This window comes from Mesocricetus auratus, unplaced genomic scaffold (genome assembly GCF_017639785.1).
Source record: "Mesocricetus auratus isolate SY011 unplaced genomic scaffold, BCM_Maur_2.0 Super-Scaffold_4256, whole genome shotgun sequence".
In the NCBI taxonomy this organism is placed as follows: Eukaryota; Metazoa; Chordata; class Mammalia; order Rodentia; family Cricetidae; genus Mesocricetus; species Mesocricetus auratus.
This window is the reverse complement of record NW_024429182.1, coordinates 63,905,973-63,930,029: the sequence shown is the minus strand read 5'-3', so window position 1 is coordinate 63,930,029 and position 24,057 is coordinate 63,905,973. Positions and strand designations below refer to the sequence as shown.

The 24,057-nt window shown below is 46.7% G+C and overlaps 1 protein-coding gene across 2 annotated transcripts in view; it reads left to right on the top strand.

Moving 5' to 3' along the window:
* The window catches only part of Ptpre (protein tyrosine phosphatase receptor type E), a 139,894-nt gene that overhangs the window by 41,245 nt on the left and 74,592 nt on the right, over window positions 1-24,057 (top strand). Inside the window, exon 2 of one of the 2 annotated variants that reach the window (XM_040752549.1) lies at window positions 17,731-17,753. The gene's annotated coding sequence lies outside the window, so the exon portion shown is untranslated. Of the gene's footprint in view, window positions 1-17,730; window positions 17,754-21,656; window positions 21,751-24,057 lie in introns of those variants that run through there. The other variant, XM_040752555.1, reaches the window with a different exon arrangement.

Here is a 24,057-nt window from a genome sequence, read left to right as displayed (position 1 = left end):
TCAAACCCAGGTCCTCTGGAAGAGTGGCAAGCACTCTTAACCACTGAGACATCTCTCTGGATCCTATAATGATTCCTTTAAAAGCTCTTTATACCAGCTAAGGCCAAGGCACTTCATTCTTGGCAAGGGCTTGTGTTCACCTTGGAACTAAGTAGAACACAGCCACTGAGGCTGTTAGACACTGGCCTTCTGCTGGAAGGTCGCAAGACTGCTGTCTCTGTAAGTGACAGGGAGCAAATGTCCATCCAGCCATCCTCTAGTTTAAATACCACGAGAGAATTTGGGCCTAAGAGTCCCTTTTCCACAGTTTATTAGAACCCTGTGGAGAGTGCACACTTGACCTCTGTGGGTCTGCCAAAGGTTAGATTCCTTGATGAGAACATGACGACTATAAGTGGCTTCTACTCCTTTAGCAGCATCTTTAACTCCGAGTTCCTTGATGATATTTTTGAGATTATCAAATGGCAGGATATAGATGCTGCCTCCCTTAATTTTATCGTTCCAAATGTCACGAGGATGGCAAGGATCTTTAAAAGACAGAAGAGGAGCCTCATTAGTAACTCCCATGGTAACCACCCCGGCTCGATCTCTTCCTTCCCTGTCTGTGGCTATTTTCAGTTCTTAAATTGATTGGCAACCCCGTGGAAGTGGAGGGGGAAAGAGCACAGAATGTACGTGCCCACTTCGCCAGAGCCTGAAGGGCCTTTTTCAATCATGTTCCTTCAACTCCATCTCTGGTGTTTGCAGAAGGTAACAGCCAGCTCCTAATGGGAAGTGTCTGCTTCTTTCCATTAGAAAGAAATAATGGTTTCCCTTTATTGTTCTTGTGTAGCATATGTTAAAACACAAGCCCACAAAGTGGTTTCATTTTTTAATTCTGCTTCTGGTTGATTTTTTTAAAGACTTATTTAATTCTATATGTGTGTGATTGTCTACCTGTATGTCTGCTGCCGGGTGCATGCCTAGTGCTAGTAGAGGCCAGAAGATGGTATTGATCCTCTGGAACTGGAGTTGCAGATTGCCATGTGGGTGCTGGGGACCAGACCTGGGTCGTCTGCAAGAGCAGCAAGTGTACTTGACTGCCGAGCCATCTCCCTAGCCCCTTATGGTTAATTGTTAAGCATGGATGTGCAAGGCACCTTAGTGGCTTGTCATTAGAAGATGATTCTGGATCCATTTGCAACAAACATGGGAGCCCTTGAGTACAGTTAGGATTTGAGGCTGTGTCCTCCAGCCAGTCTGTCCCCTAACAGACAGTGTCAGAGCTTTGCAGAATCACAGTCCCACCTTGTCCTACAACATGTCATCAGATATTGAGGGTACTGGTGCCTCAGCTAGTCCTGGACACCTGGGAACTGTGTCCCTTCACTATTGCCACACAAGCTCCTTGGGCTGATTTATACTACCTTAGAGTGCCACGATCCCCCCCCGCCAGGCACCCTGGATACCTCTATAACCTCCCCAGTACCCACAGGTGGGCAGATGACTCCAGGGACACATGTTCACAGCCCCACACTTGCTGTACAAGAGTAGATCTACTGATGTTCAATAAACATCTCGGCCAGCCTGAAGTAGGGCACCCCCATTTTACTCCTGAAGCTACAGAAACCCAAGGACGTCAGGTGGCACACTTTTCAGACGATGATTTTCTACCTGCAGGGCCCACTGCCTCCTAGGTTTCTTCTGTTGGTAGGAGGTGGGATGGAAGCCTGGCGGTTATGGCACACCCAGGTCTGTCATGGTTGTGAGAGGAGCCCTCCCTCCAACAGATGATGTGAAAACTTGTGATTCAGAATTCCTCTTAAAAAATGAATATGATTTAAATCAGAAAACTATCTCCAGACACACAGTTTGTGCCTCCACATAAAAATCTTGGTCTATCACAAATGAGGCTGTGATGACAAATCATCACACACACTAGGGTGACGTCAGGGGCTGCACTGTTTTGTAACACCCATTAAGTCTCTTGACGCTAACGGTCATCTGCCACCCAGCAGGGATGCCAGCATGCATGGATGATGACAACAATGACTCTCAGGTGGCCACATTTTAAAGTTGAGTTTTAAGACGAATTTGTTAATTCGTTTCCTTGTACATGCAGAATAAAAAGCAAATAGCAGCTATAAGACACCAGATGCCAACTCAAATTAATTTTTTGTAAACTTTATTGAAATATATATGGGTCTCTTTGTATATATGTCTGTGTCCGTGTGTCTGTCTTATCTGAGTATTGTGTGTCTGTGAGTCTGTGTATGTAGGTGCACGAGTCCCTCTGTGTGTACATGTCTCTGTGTGTGCATATGTGTTTGAGTGGTATGAAAGATTGTGTCAACAGTGACTCCTCAAGCTCCCAATCCACATGGTGCCCAGTTTACACACAGTGAGCTCAGGAAGGCATCACACTTAAGAGAGAGTCATTTGCAATTGGGCATGTCTGCTAATTCAGCAGAGCAATTAGACTTCTAAGTTGTCAGGAAGTGCCTTGATCTCACTTCCTCTCTGCTCTGAGACTGAGTAAACTGGACACTGGTGGAAGAAGTCTTAGGAAGCCGTGGTCTGAGATTGGGGAAACAGTTCAGTTGATGAAGTCTTGTGTGTACAAGGAGCTGAGTTCAGTCCCCAGAACCCATGTGTAGAGCCAGATGCCATGGAGTGTGCCAGTAATCCCAGTGCTGGGGACCCCGAGACAGGTGGATCTCTGGGGCTCACTAGCCAACCAGACTAGTCTACTTGCAAGTTCCAGATCAATGAAAGACCCTGTCTCTGAAGAAAACAAGACCTGGGTAAGGAATGGCACCAAGATTGGCCTCTGAGCTCCATATGTATACATGCTCACATGACCAGATACCTGCACATTCATTCACATACACATACATACACAAGAACACACACACACACACACACACACACACACACCACACATGTAATTCATCTTGTGTGACAGTCACCAGAAGCCACATGATGCCCAGTGAAAGCACAGCCATCAAAGCAGAAAGGTACCACCCAGCCCTGCATCTACACAGCTAAGTGCTTTCCTCCACTCTTCTGTGAGGGCCACCCCTGATGCCCTGGAGCCTGGCCAGGGCTAGGGAAGGAAGCCTTCCCAGCTTCCATCCTGCTGTCTGTTATGTATGCAATTTGTGTTCTTCACCACTCTGCACTTTAGAGAAAGAGCCAGTTGTATCATTCAAGGCCTAAGTAGATTGGGATGAGATCCTGCCTCCCAGACTTGCTCCTGGCTTCATTCCACTGTGACATAACCCATGGGGCTATAATAAAAATAACTGGGTGGCTGAGAGCATTTAATGAGGAACTTCTATGGAAGCACCAGGCAGGCTCAGATTCTTAGTAAGTGCTGGGTCCCTTTCCCTGAAGATAAGAGAACATTGTGACTGTGCCTAAACTTAAGTCTTGAGCTTCCTGGCTGACAAAGCAAAAGTAGAACAATGGTGTGTATTGTTCTAGTCCAGTTAAAAGAATGTTCCTAGTCTTTCAGGAAATACAAACGTTTCTTTGGTACTGCGGTTCAAGACAACTTTTATTCTGTGAGCCGTTAGGGTTTGCAGCCATGATTCTTACCTTCCCACTTCACCACCACCACGGCCCCTCCTACCGCCCCCACAGAGACGGTACATCTCCTTTGCAATTCTACAGCATGCTTGTATCAGCCCTTTGATGAAAGCTACTAACCTGAGATTTGATACTGTAATACTCAAATTGGAAGGCTAATGCAGTCAGGATTGCACAGGGCTAGTCCATCCTATTACCCTTTTATTGCCTTACAATAATGGCACACAGAGAGAGCAAGATGCTGAGAGGGGGTAGGGAAACGGAGAGGGGCCTGGAATTGACATGTGAAGCAACCTTGTTTCTAATTTAAAAATATATAAAGATGCAGAGAGGAAGAGCTCGATGGCTCCATTTGCTATGGGGCTCACTGCTGCAGGGTACATGGAAATGCTCTAGAACAGTGGTCCTCAACCTTCCTCATGCTGTGACCCTTTAATTCAGTTCCTTATGATGTGGTGACCCACAACCATAAGATTATTTTCATTGCTACTTCATTACTGTAACTTTGCTACTGGTATGAATCATATTGTAAATATCTGATATGCAGGATGTCTATACACTCCCAAGATCGTGACCCACAGGTTGAGAACCACTGCTCTGGTGCCTTTAAAGATCTGGGTGATGGTGGAGATTCAGGTGGTCTGCACTGTTTTCATTCTGGATCTATAAAGGACAGGGTCACACTGGGGTGTAGGAGTGAACCCCACAAAGCTACCCGCCCAACAGGGCGGGGTCAAGGTAGAGATAAAAGGTAGTGAAAGGAAAAGGGGCCTCCCCTCTTTTTCTCCTGGAAGCCAGCCACGCTTCTAACTCCTGGTATGTGCGACTCTCTCTCTCCCCTGATAAATAAATATATTGTTTTTCCCTATATAGCCTCGATTATCGCTTATACCGGGGTCTTTTCTGCTGGAAAGTAACGGTGGCACTGAGCTGAAAACGGAAGGAGCTGTTGTCACAGGTCTTGGCACTTTGTGAAGGAGCTTGTGGACTCAGAGCATCAAGGCTTTGTTCCAAAGGCTGTTGGCCAGGGGCGGCAGAGCCAGGAGCCTTCCAGGGATGTTGGCATTGGGAGGTGAGGATGCCTCTTTCCCTCTCCTTGCCTAGAAATCCCCAAATTTGGCTTTGTTTGCAACTTCAAACCAAATTTGCAAAAGGTTAACTGAATTATTTTTAAATAGAGGAACTTAAAACACAAATGTGTGAGTGTGCATACCTACCCCCACACATGTAGGCACACGAACATGCACATCACATGTATACACACATACCACATACACACATGTGCACATACATACACACACATGCATACGCATCACATACATACACATATACCACATACAATGGGCACACTCTCACACATGCACAAACCCAATGTGTGCGTGCACACACACACCCATACACACTAGCATAAGAGTGTGAGTGTGTTTTCCTCTGGCACATGCAGGCGTCAACTGGGAGAATCAAAGGTTGAAGGAACCACAGAGTGCCACCTCACCACATTGGGGTCCCTGGTAACCCCACCCCAAGCACTTTCTGGAACCAGGCTGCTGAGTGTTCCCTGGAGCGCTCTCAGTCCCAGAAGCTAGTCAGTGGCAGGCAGTTGCTTTGAGGATTCTTGCAGCAACCACAGGGCTGGGGTTTTCAGAATTAGTCAGAAGCGCAGCTCCCAGCCAAGTGCCCTATTCACACTCTCTAAGCCTCCAGGACTAGGTGCCTGTCCTTTGAGGTCAGCTCATCTCTCCTCCCACATCACCTGCCCCAGGGCTCTAACGTCCCATTTCCACCATCAGCCTTGCACGCCCTGCACATTTTTGTTTAGCTGGAAGCATTTCCTCGAATGCCACCAGTGGAGCAGATGTGTGATGCAAAGCTATGGGACCATCAATGGCATACCACACCCCAGCTGGAAGGATGGCTGAGCACTGCCTACGAAACTGTACACTTCTAAACTCTGAAACTGGTTTTGATTTTTCCTTTGTTCCCCTACTCTGAGCTAAATTTGCTAGAGACATGCAGACCCTCACTGTGACTACATTCACAAAACAACCTGGTATTTCTCCCTTGTTCTTAGGTGAGGAATATTCCTATGCATTGGAAACATCTGTTGGAGAAGTGCCCCCATGCTGTGTGTGTGTGTGTGTTATGCATGTGTTCACATGGATGTGTGTCCACATGTGTGAACACATGCATGTGGAATCCAGATATGAAATTGGGTGTCTTACTCACTCCCTGTCCACCTTATATTTTGAGACAGGGTCTCTCACTGAGCCTGGAACTCACTGATCCAGATAGACTCTTGGCCAGTGAGTTCCAAGGAACCCTCTGTCTGCTCCACCCCAGTGCTGGAGTTACAAGCACACACCATTATGCTTCTTTTTAACATGATCCTGACGATGCAAACTCAGGTCCTCAAGCTTGCACAGCAAGCACTTTAGCCACAGACCTGTGACCCTAACCCATGGTCATTTCCTTTTAATTATGAATCTTTGAAGGAGTAGTCATGTTTTGAAATGACCCTGCCTCCTATAAAATCTACCTAGAGTTGAGGTTGGATGAACTTGTGTGTGGTTACAGTGACCCAGTGTTGCAGAATTGTCTGTGGTCATCACCCTGTACCATGTATGTAACGGAACTGTGGAGGTGTCCCTGTCTACACATTGCCACTTAAGTCTCTGTGTCCTGTGTCATGTACAGAGGCCCTGTTTGTGATATACTGAACTGAAGTGTTAAACAGGAGCTCGACGTGAGTGTAGTCTTCATGAGTATTTGCCATACTAATGTGACTCTCCTAGACTGACAACACTGATTTACTTCCAGCACTCAAACCCAACTTTGTGGACCCAGAGACCCACGAGGCTCCAGTTGGGACACGGTTTGACATACCTGCTTTGTGAATACCATCCCCATAGCAGGAGCTTCAGTTCCCTCTCTAAGTTGGAGAAGGCCCTTCTCAGCTCTCCATTCCATAACAAGTGGTCAGTGTGATGGTGCCTGCCTGATGTTTGGCACACAGTACAGACCTGAGGGACAAGAACCTGGTGCATGGTGTCCAGGCCACACAGCTGCCATGGTTTCAGCACCTCAGATGTCAGTGCCTAGGTAGAATGAGTGTTTAGGTGTAGATGGTCAGGGCAATTCCCATCTACTCCTGCGATGAATGTTCTATACCACGCCCATTCTCCTTGGGGATTCCAAGACACCCCACTTAATGCTTGAAAGCCTGGATAATTCCCCAAACCCTATAGGTAATGGGGTTCTTATATCTACGCACCCACATCTATGATGAAGTCCCCTTTTAAATTGTACATAATAAGAGATTGACAACCAACCATAGCTAATAATAAAATACAGTAATTCCAACAACATACTGTGATTTAAAATGCAGGTATCACTGTGGGATCTAATCACTAAAATAAGGTTCAGTTCACCAAGTGAGTGGCTACTAAGTGGTCAGTATGTGGCTATTACATTCAGCATAGATAATCTGGGAAAGATATGACTCAAGCCTCTGGCAGGATGGTAAGAGACTAACTAACCCTCAGAAGGTGGGACATTTAGTAGATTCTTTATTTCTGGAAATTTCTGTGTACTGTTTTTGAACTGCAGTTGACTAACTGAAACCTCAGACAGAAAAACTACTGATACAAGGACACTGTGCCTGTCAATGTGGCTCAGGGGAGACTCTCGGTACACGTAATGGGTAGTAAAAGGCCAGTTCCAACATGGCACTCCTGGGTTAGCACTGCCTCAAGATCCCAGCCCAGCGATGGGATGTTTACTCAGACCAGGCAAGCTCCTGCTAATGGCCAGGGAAATTGCTGTCCACTAGCTCTCTCTGATGCCACCCACAGGCCTTGGGCACAGCATTGAACTTCATGCATTGTTCCCCAAATACAACTTGAATTTTACCAGTTTGGAGACTCAGCCTGGGTTTCAGTCAGTGTTGCAGAAGACATTTTGAATTTGGTCTTGAGTCTACGGCAAGATGTGTTATAGGGAAAGGTGGCACTTGTTTGTTTTCGTGAGGGGTACCACTGGCAGATGGCTTCTTAAGGATGTGGTGGTGTTTGACCACATAGCATTGTGGGGAGGGAAGTGTCATGGCCAGAGAGCCCTTCCTCTAGTCTGCCAGTTCCTAACGACTTCCCCCAGCTTTGCCTAGGGGAGGACTACCCCGTCCACAGTTTGTCTCTCAGGAAGTGGTTCCTGGCCCTTGCTAAAGTCTGGCATGGTCTTCCTAAGATTGGAGGCTTTCCACATATCCTGGGCTTTGAAGTCTGACATGGCTGGATCTGGATTCTGGCTCATCCTCTTATTGACCATGTGTCCTCAAGTAAGTCACCTCAGACTAGTCAACAGGATCGGGGAGAATAGTGAATGAAAGCAGGATGCCCAGCCTTTTGTCATTGCAGCAGGGCACTGCTATGTACAAAGTCCAAGCTTGAGAAGTGCACAGATGAGTTCCACAAAAAACCTTGCAAAGCCCCCTCCATGTTTGAAGCCACTTGATGACCCTGAGCTTTGGTGCCCTTGCAGTTCTTCACAGCAGCATGCAGCCCACGAGCTGCATACTGGACACACCTGATGACGTTCTAGATGGTCCCAGTAAATATGCCTAAGTGGGGTACGGGGCACTGTGGGCCTCTTCTACCCATACCTGGAACTCACCCCTGAATCCCTGCACTCACCCACACAACACTATCTTGTTGGGTCATCCAGGCAAAGTTGCATCAGTGACCCCAGGCCATAGACTGTGGAGCAGTCAGGCCCTGTGCTCTGGGCCCTTACCTTCCCTGTGTCTGTGGGCTGGACTGGTTCTTGCTGCTCCCCTCACTCCCTCAGACAGTGACTATGGAAGGGCCACCAGACTTGTGGGAGGCAAAGGAAAGCCAGGCCACAGCAGCCCAACTCTGCCAGACCTCTGGCAGCCTTGCTTTCTTCCAAGATCTGGAACCACCGACTGTGCAACCCAGCAGCTCATGCACGCACGTGTCTTGAGACGATTCTGTAGTTTAGAAGACAAGATTTTCTTTGAAATTCTGGCTGTCACGCCTAGCCAAGGAAGAGGGAAGCTGATCTCTCTAGGTGACTGTAGCAGAATTCAGGCAAACTCTGCACTTGTATTGCAGTGTATTGTTCCAGGGTGGAGCGCTGCATACTTTTGTCATAATGCAGTTTTTGTTGCCTGATGAATACAGCAGTGTTCTTTTCTGTGGAGGAGGGATTCCTGCTGAGTTCACAGAACTTTCTCTGTGGCGGGGGATGTAGGTGCATGTCCTGAGCAATGCAGATCAAGGATGGAGACGCATTTGCTCACAACTTTGTAAATGCCCTGGAGGCTTAGTTCTCATTAGAAACTGTTGTAAGTGGAGAAAGGAAGCTTTTCCTTCAAATGCTGCTGCTGATGCTCAGGATGCCCTCTGCTCCCTCACCCTGTCTTAGAGCCAGATCCAGCTCTGTGAACTTCATAACGGACTAATTCCATGGGTCAAGTCAGGTGGCAATGGGAGATCCCTACACCAAAATGTTTGTGGTTGCTTTAGCAAAATGACTACCCAACCTGGCAGGTCTTCCCCTTCAGTGGCTTCCTAATTGTCAAAAGCTTCCTCAGAAATGTCTTACAAACTAATCTGCTCTAGGTAAGTTCAGGGCAACTTCCCCTTTTCTCATGACGTGAACATCTTCTCTTCGTCCCTGCATGTCGATGAGGGATTCTGTGCAGCCCACACCGGTCAGTTCCCAGTGGCTCTGAGGCAGGAGCCTGCCAGGTGCGTGGCCCACGTGGGTGCTCTGCTTCAGGTTCGTTCCCCCCATGGCCTCGCCACCGTCTAGTGTTCGCTGTTGCACTAGAGTGATGTTTGTAAGCATCTCCTTCAGATTTCTTTTAAGACTATGAGGGTCTGTGGGTGGTTTCCTTTTCAACGTCTCAGTCCTTAGCAGTTGGCCTGTCACTCTCACACAGCGGGCACACAGTGTGTGTCGAATGCTGCCCTGTGTATTTCATCCATTCATCCGTCAGGATGCTCTGAACACTCAGAAGTGCTTAGACACTGAAGAGACTCTAAGAGCAACAGTTTCTGTTCAGAGATCCCCAAACCAACCGAGACGTCTGTGTCAGCCAATGGCTGCCTCTCACTTTTGTCACCTGTAAAGTGTGGATCACCCCCCCCCACACACACACACACAGCACAGGGTGGCTGCTAGGGTGACAAAGGTGGCATTCCTATTATTCACCATCTTATGGTGAGACATGGTTGGGGGTTGCTGCCGGAAAAACAAACCCACAGACGGAGGGATGTGAGAGTCAAGAGATAAGAGTGCTGGGAATGGGGAGTCTTGGACATCTGGAGGACACAGGGGATCGAGAAGACGGGTCAGGAGAGAGCAATCTGACAGGTTTGGGTGATAGGACACAGCATGAGGACATCCAGACACTGCGGTATGTTCAGAGGACAGTGTTAATGTCTTTGTGGAGAGTGGAGCCGCTAGAGGCGATCACTCTCCCCTCCTGGAGGTGGTGTCAAGGGGGGGTCCGGATTCTGATAGGGACCCACACATTTAACCCTTGTTATCTGTACCAATCCATCACTTCAGGAAGACATTCAGTTTGTTCAGGGTGGTCATGGGCCCTATTTGTGCTCTGCTGTAGATCCATTCAACCCAGCCCCAGCATGGTTTTAGAAAAATTCTTAAGCATGAGAACAGTCTTCAAGGTTGTTAGGGTAGCAGATGGCTCTTCTGGACCAAGTGCCATCTCACTAGTTTCTCTAGGAGAAGCCTGACTCTGTAGGAGAAGCCTGACTCTGCAGGAAAAGCCTGACTCTGTAGGAGAAGCCTGGCTGTGTAGGAGAATTCTGACTCTGTAGGAAAAGCCTGGATATGTAGGAGAAGCCTGGCTGTGCAGGAAAAGCCTGACTCTGTAGGAGAAGCTTGGCTGTGCAGGAGAATTCTGTCTCTGTAGGAGAAGCCTGGCTGTGCAGGAGAAGCCTGGCTGTGTAGGAGAATTCTGTCTCTGTAGGAGAAGCCTGGCTGTGCAGGAGAAGCCTGGCTGTGTAGGAGAATTCTGTCTCTGTAGGAGAAGCCTGGCTCTGTGGGTCCTTTATGCAGCCCCTCTCCATGTACACGTGTCCACGGCAGCAAGCTGAGAGAAGCTCACTTCCAGCAGCTGATCCCTAATGTGTCTGTGAGGGTTGAATTGTCATGGGTCATTTTATCCCACACATCCGTATCAGTACACAAGCAGAAAGTAGCAGAGAAAAGATCAAATTATATCTGTTGCTTTTCTGGGGGTAAAGATGTTGGGTGTTATCAGGCAGAAAGCCCAAGCCTGCAAGCTGTCAATGGAGAGACCAGTGTGGGAGAAGCACAACCATGGGAGCTGGCCGAACCCGGCTCAGTTTCCCACAGTTAAATGGCACAGTGGGTGAGGGGAGAAAGAGACAAGAGCCAGCATCCAGAGAGCAAGAAGTCTATGTGCGGCTACTCAGGGCTGAGGCCTTCTTTAACAGAATGTGGCCAGTGAAGCAAGCTTGGTGACAGGTGTGTCCCTCAAACCTGGGAGTTGAGGGAGGGACAGGTTGACAAATGACTCTGTTGTAGAAGTGAGTGATGGCTATCCAATGGGGCTGTGTGGCTGAAGTCACACCACCCGCCTGTCAGCCCAAGGGCCCATAGGGGGTCTGTATGAGAAGTGTTCACTTACTCACTGTTTCAAAGAAAATGGGGCTGTTTTTGTAAAGTTGGTGTTAGGGATTTTTTTTCCAAAAATCCTGAAACATTCTTTAGTCTTTTGGATGATGTTCTCTGGGGATGCAGAAACAGGTTCCTGCCAATTAAAGAGTTAAAAGGCAGGAAAGAAGTGTTGCTGGCAATCTTGGGGGGAGTCCCAGAAGCCATGGTACACTACCTGGGAAATCAGGGTCCCCTCTTGGGGGGGTTAGTCTCATTAATAAAAGAAGTTAAGAATTGACACAAATAGAAGCTTAAGGACAAAAAACAGATTCCAATGGAAGCTCAGGGACAATTTATTGGCCTTTAAAAGGAAAAGCCCGGGGCAAGCAAACTGTAAATCGTGCAGCTGCTTGGAAGGGAGGAGGAGAATGGAGAAGGAGCAATGACTGTGCAGCTTGACCTGAAGCCACCTGGCGGCAGGCAGCCACACAGCAGACGGGAAACTTAAGAAAAGAATCAGGGAAGTCCAAAGCCTTAGGGAGTTACGAAGCATGCTTGGGCTCTGACCAGCATTGGAAAGAAAAGAAACAGTTACACCTTTCAGAGTATAGAAAGACCCCAGGACGGCCCATAGACCCAGCCAAACCCCATGGTCAGTCACAGAGACTGCCCTAAAGGGTGGGAATTATGGGAAAGAAAAGTGCATTGTCTTGAGGTGAACTCACCTTCCCTGACCTGCCTCAAAGCATTAACCCTTAAAGGAGGAGACAAGAGCATGGCTCCATCTACAAGTAGTTCCATTCTTTACTCTTTGGGTCCTTTGGAAGTGGGCTGGCAGAGCTGGCAGGGATGGGCCTTCTAAGAAAGGCCCACCGAGCTTCAGGGATCCTGTCTTCCTGAGTCGCACCTGTGTCAGGATGCTCAGTCTCCCTGTAAGACCCAGAGCTCAACTCTGCACTATTAGAAATGACACCGTGGATTTGTGAGGTGACAGGGTTGGTCCACGAAGCTGTGCCTTGGCTGTGTGTTCTCTGACCAGAGGGCAAATCCCCAGGGGAGCAACGCCGCTGTAGGTGGGCTTGGGACTTGCACAAGTGCCAACAGCCCAGGCAGAGGGTCTTTTTGTTTCTAAGGAGGAGGCAGCGAAACCTGTAAACCAGCTCTGGAGCCGCTGTCCTGATCAGCAGGGGAGCTTCTTGGAGTAAGTGACTCTCTCTGTGAGCCTCAGGTTTCCGGTCTACAGAGCAGGTCTGGCGGCAACAGACTCCTCCCAGGAGTACTGAGAGACTTTAGTGGTCCTTGTCATGATGCCTCTCCAAGGGGCTTTAAAAGGCTGTTCACACCATTCTACCTCCAAGCACAGGAAGCCTGCAAGGAAGCAGCTCCCCAGAGTGGGGCATGGGGGCAAAGAGATCTTAAATAGAAAACAACAAGACAGGTCCAAACCATGACAGTGACTGCCACTGTATCACTATGGAAGAAGTATGTGTATTTGCTCATCAAGAGATGAGCAAATCATTAACATCCCCCCACCCCCAAGCTGAGAGAGCACCTGTGTCTCTGAAGAGAATAGATCCAAACTGCCACACTCCTAAATTCCAGGGCAGTCACAACTCTGCAGACAGGTGTAGCAATATGGAAAATACCAGGCCTGTGCTTGCAAATAGGGGTTCCCCTAGCTTACTAATATGCACAGTTCCCTGTGCAAAGAGGGCACCCCACAGTGAGCAGTTAGAGAAGTGTCATATATGTACTGGTAGAGAGCAGGCAGGTGGCTTGCCTGGGACTAATTGCTAGAAATTGTCAAATATTTAGAAAGCATGTGTGTCTGTCTTGGGTTCACAAAATGGATAGCTGAGAAAATGTCACCTCTGTGGCATTGTTTTGAAGGTTCCCCTGCTTTTCAGTGGCTATGGACTACTCCTTTGTGTGTGGAGACTTCCTTGTACTTTCAGCCACTATTTCCAGCCCGTCTTCAGTACATCAGAAGATGGGAAAGCAGCAGCTTTGCTGGTGTCTGCAAGGTAAACAGGGAAACTGTGAGACTTGGCAGCATGAGACCAGTGCAATCTGCAGCCTGGATGATTTAAGAAACACGACACGTTCTCATCACTCCACACCCCCTGGCAGCACAGTGTGGCTGTCTGATGGAATGCAGGCAAGCCTGAGGCATGGTTGGGGCACAGCTATCCCCGTTGCCTGTGGTTCTCTTGATAGGCTTTGGTTACTATCCTGTTTCTAGCCATGCCCCGCTGTTTGGCCACTTTGTAAGTTCGTGGGTATAGTGATTGGGCTTAAGGGTTACTATGGCTGACAGTGGATAGCAATTCTTGCTCCCCCAGTGGTCTTGCCTTGTTTACCAGTGCCTTCTGGGGAAACAGAAGTCTCAAGAGAATGCAGCCAGAATGGAGGAACTTGGCCAGTTCTGATTATGCACAGTAAGACTTGTTCAAAGCCAATGTCCCCAGTATTTCCCCACATAGAATTCTGTGTGCCTTTTGCTTTATGAAGTCTTCAACTGTCATAAAAATGTTCATGTTGATACATGATGCATACAGAAGATATGTTGCTAGAATTTTAAAATAAATTGCAAGTGCTTCGACGATTTTTAAATTTTTGTGCCCATTCAAAAGAAAAGCCTGTGAAGTTGCAGCAAAATGCCTCCCACAGGGATGCCTGAGATGCGCGTGGGCCACGGGTGTGTGGAAAGCCATTTCGCTTTTGTCTGAGTTCAGAAAGACTGGCCAGCTCTGTCCACCTCAGCAGCAACTATAACATTATTCTCTGCCAAAGCAGTCCCGAGGACTTCTAGCCCTGCACTCTGTCTTCTTACGAAGCGTGGCACACAGTGACTCTGCTTACTGGGGCGTCTATCTTAGGAACCATCAGGACCAAACCTAACTGCTGGTCACTTCCTTTGGGAGCTCTCTTCCTGGGCTTGACCTTGCCTGCCCTCAGGCCTTCCTCAGGGTGGATTTCCCCTTTTCTGATGTCACCTCCCTCTTTCCCAGGGTAGGCTGGGCTTTTCATGGAAGCAGAATGAATGTGGCTGGGTACTCAGGCACCACCAGCCCTGCTCTAACTCTGTAGCAGGTCAGTTCAGACCACTCCCAAAGACTTCTCCCTCCCCAGAGGAGGAGTGGGGCCTGTCTGGCTATTTCTAGGTGTTTCTGGACTAAACACAGTAGAGCTTTCCCTGGAACTGCAAGGAATTTTGAGGGATGAACCTGCAAATATCATTGTTGCCCAAAGCAAAATGTCATTCCCAGTCTGTGCCAAGCTGTGCCCCAGATACTAGGGACTTATAGAGGGGAGATAAGACTGCCCTAAAGAAATTATAGCTTCACTGAGAGGGCACAGCAACCACCCTAAATCTTGAGCAAGCAAGACCAGAGGTTACAGCCAAGAGCAGACTGGGAGAGCATCCCACTACCCCACCTTCTCACACTACAGGCTGCAGGGTCCTCATCTTTAAGGGTCACCCCCCCACCTCGCCTCATAGGATGGCTGTGAGGTGTGGAGGGAGGAAGCAACAGACTCTGGCCCCTCAACACCCTCCCTGCTGAACAAGCGCACCAGCCCCCCTCCTCCCTCCTTCCCCTTTTTGGAGGATGCTGGCTTTCTAGATAAGAGCAGGAAGCCTCTAGTTTGTGGAAGGATGTTGAACAAACTGCCCACATCAACTGCCACCTCAACCCCCAGGTTTTAAATGTTTCTTGTGAGATTTTGGTCAGTGTAATGGTAACTGTCTACAAGGCCTCGGGCTAAAGGAAATGTTTCCTTCAGCGTCTGTTTGGGTTTGGTTTTGCTCTGGTCCTGTTATAAGTGAAACTGATAGTCATTCGATCATGCATGAACCACAAACCAAGAATACTCACAGCCTATGTGCTACCTGTAGGTCCTGGGGCTGGGGCTCAACCTTCGTTTGAAGAAAAATACTATTTCAAAGCTTTTTTGGAGTTGTCATTTGTATTTGGTTGTTTATCCAGCTATGGACAAAACAGCTCATACTTCCATGCCAAACTAGCTCTTTCCTTTGTGGTTTTTTTGTTTGTTTGTTTGTTTTTTGTTTTGTTTTATTTATTTATTTTTTTGGTCTGGTTTGACCCAGCCTTCTGCCTCCGGCTGCAGTCCTAGCTCAGTGGCCTCTGTGGAACACTGGGCTTTATTTCATATTAGAATGAGTCAGCATAGCATTGGAAGGTAGTTTTGAGCATTCCTGTTGATTATCATGGAAATGTGGAGGCAGTGTCCACTTTTGGCTTTTCTCACTGCTTGACTCCAAGCTAACACTCTTTCTAGCATCATTCCTAGGTATTTTAAGGTGAATGGAAAGGGTGAAGGTTTATAATAAACTGTTCTGCAGAAAGGTAGTTCACCCACCCACAGTGACCAACACTCAGAGAACCTCTGCCTTGTGCTTGGGTGTTGTGTTATATGGGGCCTTTTGTCATGTTGTCACAGGGAACCCTCTGTGACTTCATGTGATTCAGCATGGTGTCTCTTCATTATTTTAGATACCTTCCCTAGTGCATGACGCAATGGCATATAGTTTCAGTTGCAAACAGATCATGTGTGCTTTTGGTTTTTTTGTTAACAGATGAATGTCTGGTGCTGGAGCTATCAGTTTCCCTAAGTGTGGAATAAGAAAAACAAAAAAAACAAAGAATCCACCCACTTGTTCCCTCCACAGCTTTTTGTTAGCCTGTGTAACTACTGTTGAGATTTGTGTGCTGTCTGTGTCCTGTGAGATAAGTATATGTATCAGGTACAGGGGCTTTCTTATTCTTTAGGATTCTCTATGTAAACCATCATGCCAACTCAGAAATAAGCGTTATGTTTTTTCTTTTTCCTTCACATATCTTGTATTTCTTTTCCTTGCCTTATTCCATTGGCTAAGACTCTCAGTGCAATGTTACAGATTCATGGCCATGGCAGATATAATTTGTTCTATTAGGAGTATATTGAGTACAAACTTTTCTCAAACAGATTTGAAATTTCTTAGTTACCAGAATTAGTTCTCTGCTTCTGTGGCTTTAAAACTACTTCATAAGTTAATTTCTAAATCTGTAACCGTATAATAATTTATAATAACTTGGTATAATTTGTACTGTGGAGACATTATTATATTTGTTTTTTTAAAGTAAGTAGCTTTGCCAGGACTGTCATCTGGTGGAAAGCAGCATGGTGGAAGCCAGCTATTTTAAAATAGTTGACAACTGAAAATCGATCCTGCCCTTTAACTGTTTAAGTGTGTAATCACAACCCAGTCACAGCTCCATCCAGAGGCAGATGGAAACCTCGTAAGCTTCATGTGAGATTGCCTGCTTCATCAACAGTAACAGGAAGTTATGTCCACCAGCGGATGGATAGATGAACAAATCGTGGAGTGAGATACTTGTTATAAGAAAGAGTGAAGTCCTAGAAGATCCTATGGGATGGACAGGACTCAGAAACATTATTCTCAATGAAAGAATCTAGTTGCAAAGGGCCATATATGGCAGGAGTCTATTCTACAAAATGCCCAGAACAGGGAAATCCACAGAAAGTAGATGAGTGGTTGTCAGGAGGCCAGAGAGAGAACGGGATGATAGACAGTGAACACTTGTGTGAGTGTGTGTGTGTTGGGGGGTGTGCATGTGTGTGGGGTGGTATGTGTGTTTTCTTTTTGGATGTTGAAAATGATCTAAGATTAGATTTTTAGTCTTTTTAAATTAAGTTTTATTTCAATATGTATGGGTGTTTTGTCTATGCATGTCTATGTACCACATGTGTGCAGTACCTGAGGAGATCTGAGGAAGGCGCCATATCCTCTGGAATTAGAGTTGCAGATGATTGCGAACCATGTGGGTTCTGGGAATCAAACCCCAGTCCTCTGCAAGAGCTCCGAGCTGTAGCTGAGTCATCTCACCAGCCTCTAGTGTTCGCTTTTAACGAGGGTTATTAAATTTGTGACTTTACTAAAAAACTACTGAAGTGTACACTTGGAGTGGGCAAATCTCATATATATAAATTATATCTTAAGTAATGCTTTTTATGGGAAAGAACGTGTGACGTAACTAGTGGCCAGACTAGACAGAGATGACACCAGATGTGGAGTAAAAGGACTGTCTCCAGCTTGAAAGGCCGTGGCCAGGGAAGCTGAGGCGACTGTTTCAGGTGGGACTTCACATGCCTCACTAGGGAAGCAGCCTGTGTGGGTCCTTGCGGGCTGGACATCAAACTTCAGACCCTGGGCAGCCACATTCCACCCTGAACTGGCTGCCAGAGAACACAAGAAGGCTTGGTGTAGGGCATAGGTGTGGAAAGGCTATGCATGTAGCAAAAAAAAAGAAATTGACATCAAAATAAAGCAGTCTCCAGAAGACCCTGAAATGGGAAGCAAGAATGGGGGTAGGCAACTGGTACTGTTGGAAATGGGAGGCTCAAATAAGCAACTAACATTGTCCCCAGAAAACTAATGCTCTCTTTTTCTTCTTTCTCTTCCAGACTATAGCCCTCATTTTCCCTTGGTGAGTACAAAACTTTCTAAAAATTGTTTCTAATGTATGATTAGTTAGCTAAAAATGTCTGAGATTTAATTGTCATATAAGGCTTATCTTGTTGGGAAACAAGCCATGTGGTCAGAGGTTAACAAGTGAATTTAGTGCCTCAACTCCCTCAGCGGCTCCCAGCACACTTCTCGTTATTTTCTTCCCTCCTGGCATCCCTCCTAGCTCAGCCACTCGGTGTCTTGAAACACATTGTTGAGAGTAGTTCCCACGTGCTTTCCTTTCTCTGTCCTGTTTCTTTCACAAGGGCCTTGCCTTATCTCAGTGGCACACATTCCGAGCCCTTTAGGGAGCACTGCAGCACGTGATTGCCTAGTGGGAATTCCTTCCTAAATGAATATGCTACCATGGGGGGAGGGGGGAATCTGCTAAGAAGATGCTTTTCTCAATGGCATTTTTGGTTAATAAAAAAAAGAAAAAGCATTGGGAAGACTGAGGCAGGGGTATCATAAGGTGGAAGTCAACCTGGGCTACACAGCAAGACTCTGTCCAAACGGTAAGGGCTGAGCATGTACTCAGTGCTAGAGTGTTTGCCTAGCATCACAGGGTCTTGAGTTTGATTTTAACATTATAAAAATGAATAAAAATTAACTATAGATATGAAAAAAAGAAAAAGCTTCAGTGTCATGGGATCTTGTGTTTTACCAAATTGTACATCTCTGATGCCTGTAAGGAAAGAAAGAAAAAACATATATATATATATATATATATATATATATATATATATATATATATCATCCTAGATCAAATCTTGTTTTTGTTTTGTCTTGTTTCAGACAGGCTCTCACTGTGTTGCCAGAGTTGGCCTCAAATTCATAATCCTTCTCCTTCAGCATCCTTAGTGATGAGATTCCAAGCCTATACTACCATTGCCTGCTTCACAGCCTTTTTCAAAAACATTTAAGTCAACTTAATGCTGTTCTTCTTTTCAAAAGAAAGGGAGGGAGGAATCCTCCCTGTGTTTGTTGAGACAAGGTCTCCATCTGTAGGTCTGGATGGCCCAGAACGCACTCCGTACACCAGACTGGCCTCAAGTTCATAGATGAACTTCTTGTTTTTCCTGAGTATTGAAATTTGGAGTGTGCTCCACCAATGAGTTTTGAAATGACTACAAGAAGAGAAGGGAATGCTTAGCCCGTGTGCTGCCCTTAGTGAGGGTCACCGGAGTGTCAAACAGAAAGTCCCATTTCCTAAGGACACAGCCTTCTTTGAAATATCTTTGTTAGTGGGGCATGCTGCCACATACCTGCAACCCCAGGTCTTGGGAGGTAGAGGCAAGTAGTTCTGGAGTTCAAGGCTAGCCTGGTCTACATGAGACCCTGTCTCAAATGACAAAACAGAAGCAACAACAATAAACTTTTACTGTATTCTAGATTTTTAAGGTTGGTAGATTGGTTCATTTGTCTGGCTGGCCTCCTCTGTTAGGCAAGGGGTCCTTCGTGGTATATCCCTATCTGAATGTGAGTGGCTGTGGTTGTTCCTGCTTTTATCAAAGGCAGCCTAGTTCCATGGCTGTTTCTCAGTGCTTTGGTAAGGTGGGCTAAGAATAATCAAGAATGTATCAAGCTAAGAAAGAAGGAAGCCTTACTGAGTTTTACCACCCTGCTATGTGTTGCATCTTTGTTAGATGTCATCAATTATAAATGGCATCCAACTCTGATTGGGTAAATGGTGACAGTGGGAACAAAGGGGAGGCTTATTGCTGAAATAATTTTGTGGAATGAAGGTTTGATTGCAAGTCAGCGATCTCTATTTTCTTGGAACTCAAGCCAGTGGTGTTGACTGGTGAGTGTTGTTATGAATGAATGCACATTAAACACAGCACTGTTAATTTGAGCAGCATTTTTTAATGTATCTGCCATGTTGGAGTGAAGTATTCAAGGGTCGGGCCCCATGAATTTATCTTCTTGTCAGATGCAGGACACAGATTCTGGTTGGTGACCTTTGTGCTTCTTGGCACTGCACTCTGGGCTGGCTTGTCCAGAGTCAGCCTTCCTTCCTCCCATTCTAGGATTTCCTAGCCTCCTGGTTCATTGCCCTGATGCCCACTGGTGAGCCAGCAGCTCTCCAAATGAGTGTTCTTGTGAGAACTGCTTGCCTGGCTCCTCAGCCCCCCACCCCACAGCCCTGTTTAAAACCCAGAAAGAGATTTGGAAGCTAACGTCCTGCCTAGTGATGTTAAACTGGCGTTCTGTGTGTCTGTGTTTCCATTGTGGATCATGATATCCAGGGGGAAGCTCCGATCTTGGCCCTGACCTTTGCCTCTGTGTCTTTAGTCCAGTCACTCCATTCCTGATTCGTTCCTGGTTTTAAAGATATGGGGCTGGGAGATGACTCTGTGACATGGTGCTTTCTGCACATGCGTGAGGACCTGCGTTCCACCCCCCCAGCACCTACAGAAAATAGGTGGGTGTCTGCAACTGCAGTGCTGGAGGTGGGCAGGGACTGGAGAATCCTGAGGGCTAATTGACCAGGCAGCATAGCAAAACCACTTCAAGCTCCAGGTTCAGTGAGAGATGTTGATTCAAAAAGTAAGTGATGGAGGAAGAAATCCCAATTTCAGCCTTGGCCTGCAGGCTTGCCAGCAAAGGCAAGTGCACTAACATCCATGAACACACACACACACACACACACACACACACAGGCACACACTCACACACACATGCACTCGTGCACACTTTTGACTTCAGGAATCTTTTCTTTTGACTTGAAGAATAATTAAAGAGAGGGCAAGTTAATCTACTCTGCCTTCATTAGGACTCTGCCTCCTAGGCCACAGGCAATATTCTCTGGCCCGTTTTGTTTTCCTTGGCAAACACCCGAGACTAAGCACAAAGTTCAGGATTTCAGTGAATGGTCAGAGAATCATTTCTAACTTCTGACATGTGAAACTGGCTTTTGACCGACTTAGAACTTTTGACAGTCTGATCAGGCAGTACAGGTAAACTCCCTGAGGATGGAGACTGTCACAAGCCTTCATCAGTGTTTTGTCGATGACTGCAGAAAAGTTCATAAGCACCACCTACTGTGACCACTCCTGCTCCTATGCTGACACCATCACAGTATTAAGTAAAGAAGTAGAGAACTGAGCCTCAGTATGTGTAGGCACCATGCATCTTGCCAAAGGCCTTCCTTTTACTGGCATCATCCTTGACTTTCCATAAAAAAAAACTACATTAATACTGACTTTCAAAAGAGTCAACGTTTTACTCCTTTATGTTGGATTGGGAAGAGCCTTTTAAGCAAGGGCTATGCCTTTTTATTTTGCATTTAACAATAAACTTGATAAAATGCTTGCTGTGCAAGTGTGAAGAGTTGATTTCAGTCCTGACAAGCATATAAACAGCTGGAAGAAAAGTAACACAGTTGTAGTCCGTAGTGACTTGAATGGGCAGAGCAGGAGCTGCATGCCCTGAGCTGGCCTTTGGAGTCTCAGGAAGGAGCAAGAGTAAGTGTGCAGAACGCAGGAAGAGGTGCAGCTCTGTATGGTGAGTGGCCCACGCCTGATTAGAGCCCTTTGAATGCTCTTGGGTTTTCTGTCCATTCCTGGCTCCCTGAGCTTCCTCTCGGATTAGTAGAGCTTCTGGAAGCAATGAGAGGTTCCTTCCCCTGCTGACCCCTGGAAGCTGGCAAAGGTCTAGAGTGCACTCTGGGAACTGAGGGTGACTCAGGCTTTCCAGTCCCATCCCCTAGAGAGCTCCCACCGTTTTTCTAGAAGTGCTTCCCAGTGCAGTGTGGTAGGAAGTCTATTGTCAAACACAGAGGCAGGCAATCCCCATCAGTCACCCTTCCCACCCCCAGGAAAAAAAGGAACTTGGGTTTTCCATATAAACTCCTGCTCGTCACTGTGCCTGCAGCAGACCCAGACATTCATCTCAAAATCCATTTCAGCTAGCAGAGAAGCATGGAGTCCCCAAGGCCAGGATGGCTGTCATGCATCATCCCAGTTGGACAAGAGGTAAAAGGGAACCCGAGGGGAGTCTTCTTTGTCAGTTTGAATTTCTCTCATGTTTGCTTATCATATCATTTCTAAAGTGCCCAAAATTTAGGTGAAAGACTATTACCAAGGTTTTCGAGAAACAAAAGTTGGCAAATGCCTGTGTTAATTTTGTCCAGCCCTGTGCAGGAAATCTGGGTTTGTCCCAGAGTCGGTTTGGCCCTGCAACAGCCCTAGCTGCAGCCATGTACAGGGCCCAGGAGGAAGCCACTGTCTGTTTGGTCCTGGAGGGGTTTGGAGGGCCAACAGGTCACCAGGAATCAAAGGTGAAGCTTTTCTTTCTGGTGACCTGAATGGTTTCCACTTGTTCTCAGCTAGGCCTTTTATCATCAAGAGTGCCCTCTTGGTTGTCCTTTGGGATATGGGAAATGGCACTTTAACTAAAAATGACACACTGGGAAAGGAGGAGGCGGTGCCTGAAGCAGGGCATGGGGCAGGTCTTCAAGATGACTGTCTTTGGTGCCAGCCAGCGCTCCCCTGTCCCCCGCCCCACGCCCTGTGAGGTTTGCCTGACTGTGGAGCTCGAATGGTAGGCACAGATGGTGTGAACAACAACAGAGCAGCAGCAGCTGCCTGGGGTGGGGGTGGTGTCACTCACAATGCAGTGGAGGAAAGACATGAAATGCAAGTCCCATTGTGGGGATGAGTCACAGGGAGATTTCTCAGACCCACTGGACCTCTGAATTAGGAACAAGGTCAGGTGCCAAGTGCGAGGACGGATACGTAGTTGGGAACTTACTCTCAATGGCATCTCTATCAACAGAGTGTGTCCCATGGCAGTTGGGACATCAAGCAACAGATTAGATGGCGGCATCTTTTCAAAACCTGCCAATCTGAACTGACTTTGCAGAACCCAATATGATGTGAAATTTAATATAAGGCATTTAAGACGTTAGGGGAAAGATCCCTGTGGAACTGCAGAACAAAGACACTTCACATTGTGGGTTCTCTGCATAGTTTAACAGAAATAAGCAAATGCAAGAGGAGAGATTGGGTTTGTGCTATTTTGTGGGGAGGGCTAATTGGATCTCTGTGACCTTTTAAGAGCATGTTGATGATACTGCAGTGTTAAGCTGATTCCAGACAAGTCCACAGACTGATTGACAGTGAGAAATGGTGCAGATAAGTAAGGTGTGGAAATTCATGACTGTGATCTCAAATTTGGGAGGCTGACACAGGAGGATTGCTGTGAGTTCAAGGCCAGTCTAGGCTACATAGTGACATGTGTGCTTGTTAAAGCTACCGTATCATGTGACCACTGAAAAACAACATTCTGATGTTGATGGAAATGACTATTTGGCAAGCAGGGCTTGGTCTAGTTCCTGTTTTGCTAAATGATTTAAATGCATTATGCTTAAAGCACAAATTCCATTTATTATAAGGTGCATCCAATATAGGACACTTGGCAGTTTATGAAACAAGCTCAAATTTATTATCTCATGTGGGCCTCATACCTGCTTGAAAGACAGTCTGGATGTGCCTTGCCACCTCTACCTTGAAGATTAAAAATCAGAAGCAGGGGCTAGAGAGACAATTAAATGGGTAAGAGTCCTTGCTGCACAAGGGAATTCCAATTCCCATTTATAATGTAAAAAAATCTGGTGTAGTCACATATCTGTAACACCAGTGCTATGGAGGGAAGAGACAAGAGAATCACTGGAGCTTGCTGGCCACTAGTCAAGCTCCACATTAAAAACAAAACAAAACAAAATAGCAAACAAACAAAAAACAAGCAAACAAACAAAAACTGCCTCAGAGCATAAGACAGCAGGACTACTGAGGGTCTCTTCGGCTTCTGCTCCTCCATTAGTGCACACATATAACAGACAGACAGATAGACAGACAGACAGAGTGCATGCACAGAGAAAACAGACTCAGGCAGGCTGGAGAACAAGTTAGCAGGACAGGCATTAAGCTTGGTGGGGGCTAGTAACCTGCTAACATGATAGTTTGCTTGAGAGAGGGAGTGTGTGTGTGTGTGTGTGTGTGTGTGTGTGTGTGTGTGTGTGTGTGTGTTAGCGTATGAGTGCAGATACCCAAGGAGCCCAGAGGCATCCCCTATAGCTGGAACTATAGGCATCTGGGAGACACCTTACATGGGTGCTGGAAACTGTCCAGATACTCTACAGGAGCAGCATGCTCTTAACCACTGAGCCATCTCTCCAGTCCTTGTATATGTTACCTTGAACATGAACTCTGTGCCATTTCCTGTAGGAGACCAATAGATCAATCTTGAAATCCATTAAAGAAAATCAACCAGTCCTTTCC